General features: G+C 43.1%; 1 pseudogene; it reads right to left on the reverse strand.

Moving 5' to 3' along the window:
* Positions 1–7,846: 7,846 nt before the first annotated feature.
* LOC135320241 (dolichyl pyrophosphate Man9GlcNAc2 alpha-1,3-glucosyltransferase-like) lies at positions 7,847–8,879 on the reverse strand (annotated as a pseudogene).
* Between the last annotated feature and the right edge of the window lie 862 nt (positions 8,880–9,741).

Genomic DNA, 9,741 nt, shown 5'->3' on the forward strand with positions numbered 1-9,741 from the left:
CCTCTGCTCCTGAGTGCAAACCCTGAGTGGTCCTGCATGATGTGCCGTGTCCTCCTTTCCTGGGCTATGAGAATATGTGACTTATCACTGCTGCCAATCTCATTTGTGCAGGACTGGATATCATGGGTTCGGGTATCTCATAGTATTTAGGCCAGGGAATCCCTCCCTCACCAGTGGGTGACTAGGACGTGACCACAACATGCTGTAACTACCACTTTGTCCCTTATGCAAGGATGCTGAGATCAATGTATTATTGAATGACTTCATGAGAGAGCCACTGACTTCATGAGAGATTAGTAAAAGTCAGTTCTGGTTGAGAAAACTACAAAAGGAGAGCACTGGCTCACTTCCATTCATTTCCCTAGAAAGTAGCATTTCTAAAGTTCTGAAAATGAGAGGCACTATTTAGTATCTCCTTAAGTTCTCATCAAACACCTATTATGTATCTAGTATTAATTCAATACAGGGAGCACTTTAAATTTTCCACCAAAGGGAACTTATGTACCAAGATTTAGATTGGCCTTCCTCATTCTTAGTCATTCTATGAGATCTGGGACTCTTAGACTCACGAACAACTTTTCCAAAACCATGGATTCTTTAAAACATTACTTTTGTCCAGTAACTCTTTATAAGCAACTGAATTTGTATATGAGCTCAGGCCCTTGTAATCCACCAGTCTTACCATTCCACAGAAGCATCACACAGTGCTGGAATGATGTGCTGAAGACTCCTATGTAGGGACAGAAGCCTGCAAGGTTGGAGGGCTGTCCTAGAGGAGGCAGATCAAGCTCTGGAACCGCAAGCGGCCTATGGTGCCAACTTCCCCAGGCCAGGAGAGGGTAGAAACTGACTCTTCCCACTCTTATACCCAAAAAACATTGCATCACATGTAAAGAATTACAGATTTTTTTCCTTTCCTTCCCCTCAAAGTTGGGCTTGGAAGGTTGAAAGGTTAAAGTACTGAAGGCAAGAATGCCTCTCCAATGGAACATAGTCATGGTTCTGTTAAATTGGAAACGGACATTGACCATTGTCTCCCACCCATTTTCAGGCCTTTGGGCAACAAAACTGATAGCTAACCACTAAGGTTAGGCTCCACATGGGACAATGGCCAGGTTGATCTCACCTTTCAGTGATAAGATGGCTGATGGCACTATGTTGCCTGTGTTGGGCGAAGTGTTCCTTCATCTGAGCAGCACAACACTGGGTGCTGGCTGTGGATAAAGTGGTGGATTGTTTCCGTTATTCTGTTTGTCCCACCAGATAAATCCTACTGTCTTCTCTCCACTGCTCTGTGACCCAGGGGACTGACACCCACTTACTGCATTATCGTGGCTTTCTTGCTCTCTGGCTAGCAGATGGGTTTGGTCAAAGAGAGGCAGCAGGCAGAAATCCAAGAGTGGAAGGAAACAGTGTGTATTTCTGTGACACAGTGTGAGGCACTCCCCAATCGGCTTCTTCACATTTGTGGTTCTGACTTCTGGAGAGACAAACCAGGCCCTCCAAGGAGACACCTTGAGACCTCGTGCCCCCAGTGAGTGAGGGTCTTTTCCTCTGTAAGCCCCGCACACCACTGAGCCTCTGTGAGGACAGCCTCTCTGGTCTTGAACCCACCCAGACTCCCCGTGAGTCCACACCCTCCTGAGGGTGAGTGGTCACAGCTCACATGAGTGTGTGTGATGACGCCGTCACCAGCCAGTCCTCCGCGGAGGGTCAGGCCACCCCTGTGAGAGGTGGAGGGTGGGTACCAGTTGTTCTGGGGTCCGCCAAGTCTGAGACGGCGAGAGTTCCGCCTGAACATCTGACTGGTCGTCAGGCTCTCCCACCGCCAGCCCCCCTGCCCCTGGCTCTTAGCCCTCCCTGTCCGCCCTCAGCTTCCCTCTCACTCTGGATGCCATTTCCCATGTAACTCCCATTTCCAGTTTCTCCCAGTGAGCATCTGACACTCGCAGCACATCCCTTGGGGGCTCTTTCCGTGGGAGCCCTCGCACAGTCTGGTTGACCTACGGGCTGGCTTCGCTTCAGTCCAGCGAATTCTCTTCACCTGGCTGTGGCCTGAACACGTGTACTTCACGTGGCACAAATAAAGGGACCTGGGATTCCACTTCTTTGGGGGCAATGACAAGAACAAGTACCTTTAGAAGGCCCTGAGGGTGTGATGTCCCCATTTTTAAATGCCTTGTGTTCTGATTTTTTTAATATTAAATAGAACCAACAAAGACTATTTGATGCTGTGGAATTTCTAAATGATATTCTCATGAGCATCAAAATAACAAAATGAGTATTCTAAGTGTCCTTTTTGGCTCATGGCCTGTTCTTTTTTGTTTGTTTGTTTGTTTTGGGGGTAATTAAGTTAGTTTATTTATTTATTTTTAGAAGCGGTACTGGGGATTGAACCCAAGACTTTGTGCATGCTAAGCATGCGCTCCACCACTGAGCTATACCCCTCCTCACCCCCTGGCCTGTTCTTAAACAATGTCTTCTCCCCATGGTAAGCAACTAGGTTTTAGTGGGGAACACAGTGGATGTCTCTCCAAAACGCCAGGGGACAGGAGTCTTGGGTCCTTGAGTGACCTGGGACTACATAAATATTCCCTTTGTTTCTTGTTCAGATTAAAGGTGGAAGAAATCTGACCTGCAGTGTAAATCCCTCTGTCTGAGCGCCCCTGTATAGACTGTTAGAATGATTAGAATTCCCGCTCCAGTGTGACCCAGGAAACCTGTATCAGCATAAAAACATATCAAGCCGAAAGGAGTGAAAATGCAGCTTTTATTTTAACAGCTGAAACAAGAGAGGAGTTTGTTATTCCATATTTCTTTTGCTTTTTCTAAAATTATGGACATGCATAGGCAAGTAGGTATTATGACTTTTTGGCAACAGCCAACTCCACCCTGGAGCGGCTTAGGTCAGCATCCACAGCCACTGGGACAAATCTACATCACTTCTGTGTAGCCCCAGTTGCCTATTAAGTAAAAAGATCACCACATTTTTGGAGACCTCGGAATTGGGGCATTTTTCCTTCTTCTTCTTGATGGTCACCTTAGGCGAGCTGGGACTGACTTTAGCAGCTTCCTGATCCATGACTGGCTGATGCCACAGATGGCTTCAGGAAGAGAGCACAACCAAGAAGGCCTGAAAAAGATATTGAACCCTATTTCATCCACTGGACCCAGGGATCTCTCCCCCAGCTGCCACCTCCCTGCCACACACACACTTGTCTCCAGCAGTGGTCATAAGACATTGCTTTGGGGCTTCATCTGATGTGAAATGTCAACCTTATTATTTCTTTTATTCTGTCATGTACATAGATCTGTGTCAAGAATCTCTATTGTGTGCCATTGACATATTTTCGATTCCTATTCCAACTACTAAAGTGTAAGCCCTCACCAATTTTTATTGACAGATTCATTGACAGTTTTTGCTGGCAGATTCACTGCTGGACACTTCATGCTCTATGGTAACTGCCTATTCCCTTGGCCAGACTCTCTTTTATGTTTGGTAAAGGCAGACCTTCTCTGCCTTGTTACCTGAATCAGTCAAGAATAGTTAGTTAAAGGGAAACCACCACAGGCATTTCAAGGATGAAAGGATCTAAAACTGGGAACTTGGTGCTGACAAATCTGTTTCAGGCCTAGAGGAGCAAATGCCAAGGACTCCGAGTGTCACTGAGAAATCAGGACAGAGCAGGAAGCTGTGCCAAAGTCAGACATGTCCTAATCCCCTAAAACTGGAAACTGACCTGAGAATGTGGAATCCAAAATGCTCAATCCCCCATTCCAAACCTGCCCTAGTCTGCCCCCACCACTCCCAGAGAAAGATTAACTCAGTGTCCATTGTGGCTTCCACATCTCTCAGTAGATCTCCCCCCACACACACCCTCCCCATATCCAAAGCCTGTGCAGTAATTTTTGAAACTGACACAGTGCCAAGGTAGGGGTTGGGGGGCAGGTGCCCACTGTGTTCTCAATTCTTGGCTCAGAAGAGAAATAAGTGGACTTGCTCAAGGACACACAGAGCTGGGATTGGAGCTAAGAAGGCCTGTGTCTAAACCCTGTGCTCACTTCTTTATAGATCAAGTGGCAGGTTGAGTAAATGACAGTCCTTTTATCTAGTAGGGTTGGGGCTCGTCAGGTGGATGAGGATGGCGATGGTACAAATAAGTTACATTACCTTTGTATGTCTGGATACTCTACCTCCCAGACCACTCAGGTTCCTCTGACTGTACTGAATAGATGGCAAGGAATGAGAGGGAAAATTCTCTGTCCCCCTGTCTTATACTGAGTGCCAGGGCCTGATTGGTTAGGCCCCAGAAGTCATGATGACTCACAATGGCTCTCAGAACTTTACGACCTCCTAGGTTACCTCTGGCTCAGGGCTAAACAGTGAGTGACTGAGAGGTGCTAGAAGAGGGGGCAGATACTACCCATATTTGGCTACCATCTCCATATCTGCTCCCTTAATAGGATACTCAGTTATCTTTTCCTGAGAGAGTTTCCCTGGCTCATTCAAAACCTCTCCATTATGTGTGAGGAGTTAACAACATCCATTGTATATTAATAGGTCCACTGGGCAATTTTCAGCAATTTAGCCTCAAGTTCAAAACAGGAACTTAGTCCCAGGTAAAGTTTTCTGCTTTCTGCTCAATTTCTAGATACAGTCTTGGCCACAGCTCTGAAATTACTTTTCTAATGTACCATTCACCTCATAAATGGAGTGTTTAACTGTAGAAATTTTGGTAGTGAGTAGCCAGACTTCTCATGCCATATATTTTGCAAGTCTCTGATATAGAACAACTATATAGTTAACATTAATGAGTCATCCAAGTGGGTATTATCTAGCAGTAGCACATGGATCTTCATAAGCTATAAGAGGGATAATGGTGAGGACAGGGCTTTGGTTTCTTTGTTTGTTTGTTTCATAGTGCTGTCCTAAGAAACTACCGTGACTATTTCAATGAGATTTGACATATTCCTACACTAGTGACCCTACTGTGGTCAGTCTCACATGACAACTGAGGAAATTGAGGCATGGAGGTCTATGAGAAGGACCCAGGTCATACACACCCTTCCTTGAGTGGCCAGGAAAGCTCATCATCCAGGTTTCCCCCCACCCCACATACAACCATGTAAAGACACTAAGATACTGTGTTCAGTGTCTGAAAGAAGTTAGAATGAGATAAGAAGTATTATTAGTGTACAGTATTTCATTAGCAAAAGGAAGTGGCAAAACTCTCTTTTTCTTAAGGGATTGCCTTCCTGGAAAAATGAAGGCAAGTAGATCAGGAAAGTTTGGTTGATATAAGTTAAACGCGTAAAAAATAAATAATTTTTGCATACTCTTCTAATAATTAGAAAATACAATAGAAAAATGTCCTATTCAGATTGTCCCAAGCATTGTAAACACCTACAAATATAATTAACTTTTTTAAAACATAGGGAAAATATATATAAAACTTTTTATGAGCTTCCTATTTAGACACTAAAATAATATTTTAAATAACATGTTTTTGGAAGGAAAGACTAATTTTTCAAATGGTATCGATTCTTTAAATTAGTCTATGACTTCAGTGCAATCCCAAACATAAATTATAACAGGATTTTGATTATGTACATGGAACTGGAGGACTAGATTATAAAATTACCTTGAAGAGAAAATGTGAAGGCTTAGCCAAGGCGGGGAGCTTGTCATACTGTATGTTAACATTTACTCTATAGGATTAGCAATTGAAATAGGAATTGTTAAATATGTCAATGGAACAAAATAGAGATTCTAGAAATAGTTTCACATAGTATGTGGGGATCAAAGAAATTATAAAGCTGGCATTTCAAATCAGGTGTTACCTCAAGGTCTTATGACCAAGTGTGTGTGTGTGTGTGTGTGTGTGTGTGTGTGTGTGTGTGTCTATGCATGAGTACATGCGTGTGTTCAGGAGACAGAAATGCAGAGGGGCTTCTGGGGCCACTTGGTATTTCTCCTACAGGTAATTCTAGATTCCATCAACTTTCACAGGCTTTCTCGGTTGCGCTCTCTTCCTGAAGCCGTCTGTGGCGTCGACAAGTCATGGAACGGGGAGCCACTAAAGTCAATCCCAGCACGCCCACGCCCATCATCAGAAGGATAGCAGATATGTACCTGAAACCCACCCTGACCTCCAAAAACACGCTGAGCTTTTTACTCGGTAGGCAACTGGGGAGGCACACAAACGATGAAGACTTGACAAAGTGGCTGTGGACACTGACACAGACAACACCGGGGTGGAGCTGGCCTTTACCTAAAAGTCATGTGACTTACCCACCTACAATCCTCGAGGATTATGAAAAATCCCAGAAAATGGTGTGGATCAACAAATCTTTCCCCTGATGGAACCATTAAAATTGAAGCTACGTTATCCCTCCTTTGGTTTGATGTGTTTTTTGTTCCTATGCCGTCTGTACTTCTGACCTTTCTCCATGCTCCCTTTCAAAGGCCACAGACATGTGAACTCTGGCTGCTCACCTGTGGAGAATGTTTACTAACATAGCAGAATCAGAGGGATTTGGAGTCAAGAAGGGCCCTCTTGAGAGAAGCTGGAAAAACCACCGAGTTTACAAGTGGAAAATGTCCAAATTTACTAGAGAGATTAGGACTTCAAGGAGGCCACTTGGAGGTCTTGCGTTGTCTCCCTTGAAGCTTGAGGGAGGCAGTGGGAAGAAGTCAGAAGCACAAATAAATTTACAATGGGAGTGACTGGGAGGGGAGGGGCAGTTCTCCATGTAGAGGCTCTGTGTCAGGGAACTACAGGGGCCCGAGGCCCAGAGATGGGGTCTCCAAAGCAGCCATGAAAGACCTCACCGAGAGAGAACATTTAAACAGTCAGACTTAAACAGCTGCTAAACGCCATCCAGATAAGAGATACTTGCCATTACCCTGAACTCTTGTCCCTCCCTTTGCTCAGCAGACCCTGGGGAACTAGTGGTTGCAAAAGGGGAGGGCAGCAGAGGCTGGCTGAGTCCCCGTGGAAGTATCACACCATGACTTGCGCTCCTTTCCTCCTGCAGGCTTCAGCCTGGGCCAGGCCTGAGCTGGGAGAGGCTTTGACACCACAAGAAGATTAGAGTTGTGATCATTAACTTGGGCAGGACATACCAACTACTCAATACTGATGCTGTGGAACACTAAGGTCACCAGAGACATTCTGTTACCTGATAGTGATCAAAAACGTCATGAGGCTGACTCTGGGATTGATGACGGGGAGCAGGGAAGAAAGAACTCAGTAGAATGGAGGTGGCTGGGTCATTGGGAGGGGTTAGGGAACAAAATTATTGTTTTTTTAGTGGTAAAATTATTGTTTTATTTTCATCACAGAGATTTAAGAAAACACATCTTTACATAAGAAACTACAACATGAGTTTAATACATTATTTTTACGAATTGAATACTATAGTAAAGATGGGCTTCTGCTAATTGAAGTCACACAGAATGAACAGGGCCAGGTTAACATGAACCATGATATGAATCAATGCTTATGGCAGTGGTAACCTTGAATCATGTTCTAACAAAAAAGAACCGAAGGGTGAAATCCTGTACAAGGCCATTTAACTTAAACAGAATGATCCTGGAAGTTTAGAAGTAATGATCATGAGTAATCAAAAAGCCTTCACTCGAACCACTTGGCTTTAAATTCAGGAAAATTCATTGTTTAATTGCATTCATGTAAATCAGCATTCTTGGAAATAAGAACACAGTTTAATCTCTCTGCCTTGTAAAACTACAATATGTCTTGGCTACTCAATAGTTAGAAAATAAAAATTTCCATTGGGCTTTGGTCTCCATATATATTTATTTTAGGTAGACAACAATGACTTTTCACCATTTCCTTTCCAATAATTCCATAATTCTCAAAATGTTCACGAAACCTTTTAGTACTGTTAACATTTTCACATTTGTTTGGGGATGTAGCCAGTTGGTTTTCTTCTGATCTTTTCCATTTCTGGATTTCCACATGACCATAATGTTTAAGTACACCAAGAAGAACAGGAAGTTCAAACAGGATACAAACACACCAATACAGAAAATAAGTCCGGTAATATTTTGAGGAGGATCCAGTGAGAGTCTTCAGTGTCAAAAGGACCATCATGATTATTAAAATAAGAAATACATCTCTAATTCTGGGAAGAAATGTAAAACATGGAAGATATTTCTTACAGAAATGGAAAAGGATTTCAACTGCAGTTCTTCAGAAGCCTTTTCAAATATTGAAAAGGAAGTTGCACGAGCTATAAAAAAATGCCATCATTGTCACAGCTGAGGGCATCAGGAGTTCATCCTTCAGGAGAAGAGGTAGCATACTAAATGTGGCTACACAAGTAAAAACCAAGTAGGCATGAACGGAATTTCACTTAAAACTAAGTAGAGTGGTAATGATACCAAGAGAATGAACTTTTCCTGTACCTGAAAAGAACATTTTTTAAAAAAAGGATATTGTACAGTTAATTAGAGTAAATTTGAATCTTTGGGGAGAGAGCTGAAGTGTTTATTTTACCTGAGGAAGTGGGCTTAAAAATGTAAAATAAAAGCTGATTACAATCTGGCTGTGATGTGGCAAAATATCTTGGATCTTCAGAAAGACACAGAAGCTGCACCAAACATTGGGTCCCCTATACTCAAATAATCCAGGATCACCTGGAAAGAGTCTTCTCAGAACTTGGAGGCTTTGTTCCCATTCTGTAAAGAATGGCAGCCAAGCAGAGAAGGAAAAGAGGAAAGGAGCCACAATAGTACAAGCTAGCTTAATTAACAAAGCAAATCCCTTTCCTTTGAGGCCCTTTTAAAAACACTTGCCAAATGAAAAGCAAAAAAAAAAAAAAAAAAAAAAAGGTAAGGAGTGACAGAGGTCCATCTGTTTATAATTTATAGCTAAACAAAATGCCAGTGCCCTGGCACGCCCCTATCACAAGATACTCCAAGAACACCCCACAAAGCAAAGCCAAGACTCACAGAATTATATTGAAAATGTCCAGTCAATCAGAATAAGGCCTGGATACAGCAATATGCATAATGCACTAGGAATCTTTTTCTTGCCTGAGAATTCTTTTAAACAAAAGCAGTACAAAACCACCACAGGCATGTAAATCAGCCAACCAGGAATTAACACAGTTGTATACATGAAGAAATTATGTGCCCAACTCTCATACCTAAGTGATGTATAGAGAGCAGTCTAGTCTGGATTTATAGACTTTGCCATATATGCATCTAAAAGACTATAATAAGCTGTAAGAAGTGAATGATCCAATCCCGAATACTATACACTTTTATCACTGCTGTTAAAATACCGTTGTTTGGTAAATTAAAAGTAATTTCTTTCTGGTGTCTCTCAGCTTCATAATCACCAAACATAGGCGGTTTTCCAGCACTCGATGACCGGTTTATTATAAAAGGATACAACTCAGGAACAGCCAGAAGGAAGAGATGCAGGGGGCAGATATGAGGAAGGGACATGGAACTTCCGTGCCCTCGCCAGGCGTGCCAGTCTCCCCGCATCTCCACCCATTCACCAACCTGGAAGCTTCAAAATGATTGGGTTTTGACCCTTGCTTGTTCTACATAATAGTTCCATGGATACGAGATGGCAAACCCTAAATTCAGGAGAGTGTTTACGTGAGGGAGAAACGGAGGCACTGTGTTTGAAGTTTTATCTCCTTAGCTGGCAGGTGATATACAGGCATTACTTATACTCTCTCCCGTATCTTTCTGTGTTCCTG

Source organism: Camelus dromedarius, chromosome X (assembly GCF_036321535.1).
Source record: "Camelus dromedarius isolate mCamDro1 chromosome X, mCamDro1.pat, whole genome shotgun sequence".
In the NCBI taxonomy this organism is placed as follows: Eukaryota; Metazoa; Chordata; class Mammalia; order Artiodactyla; family Camelidae; genus Camelus; species Camelus dromedarius.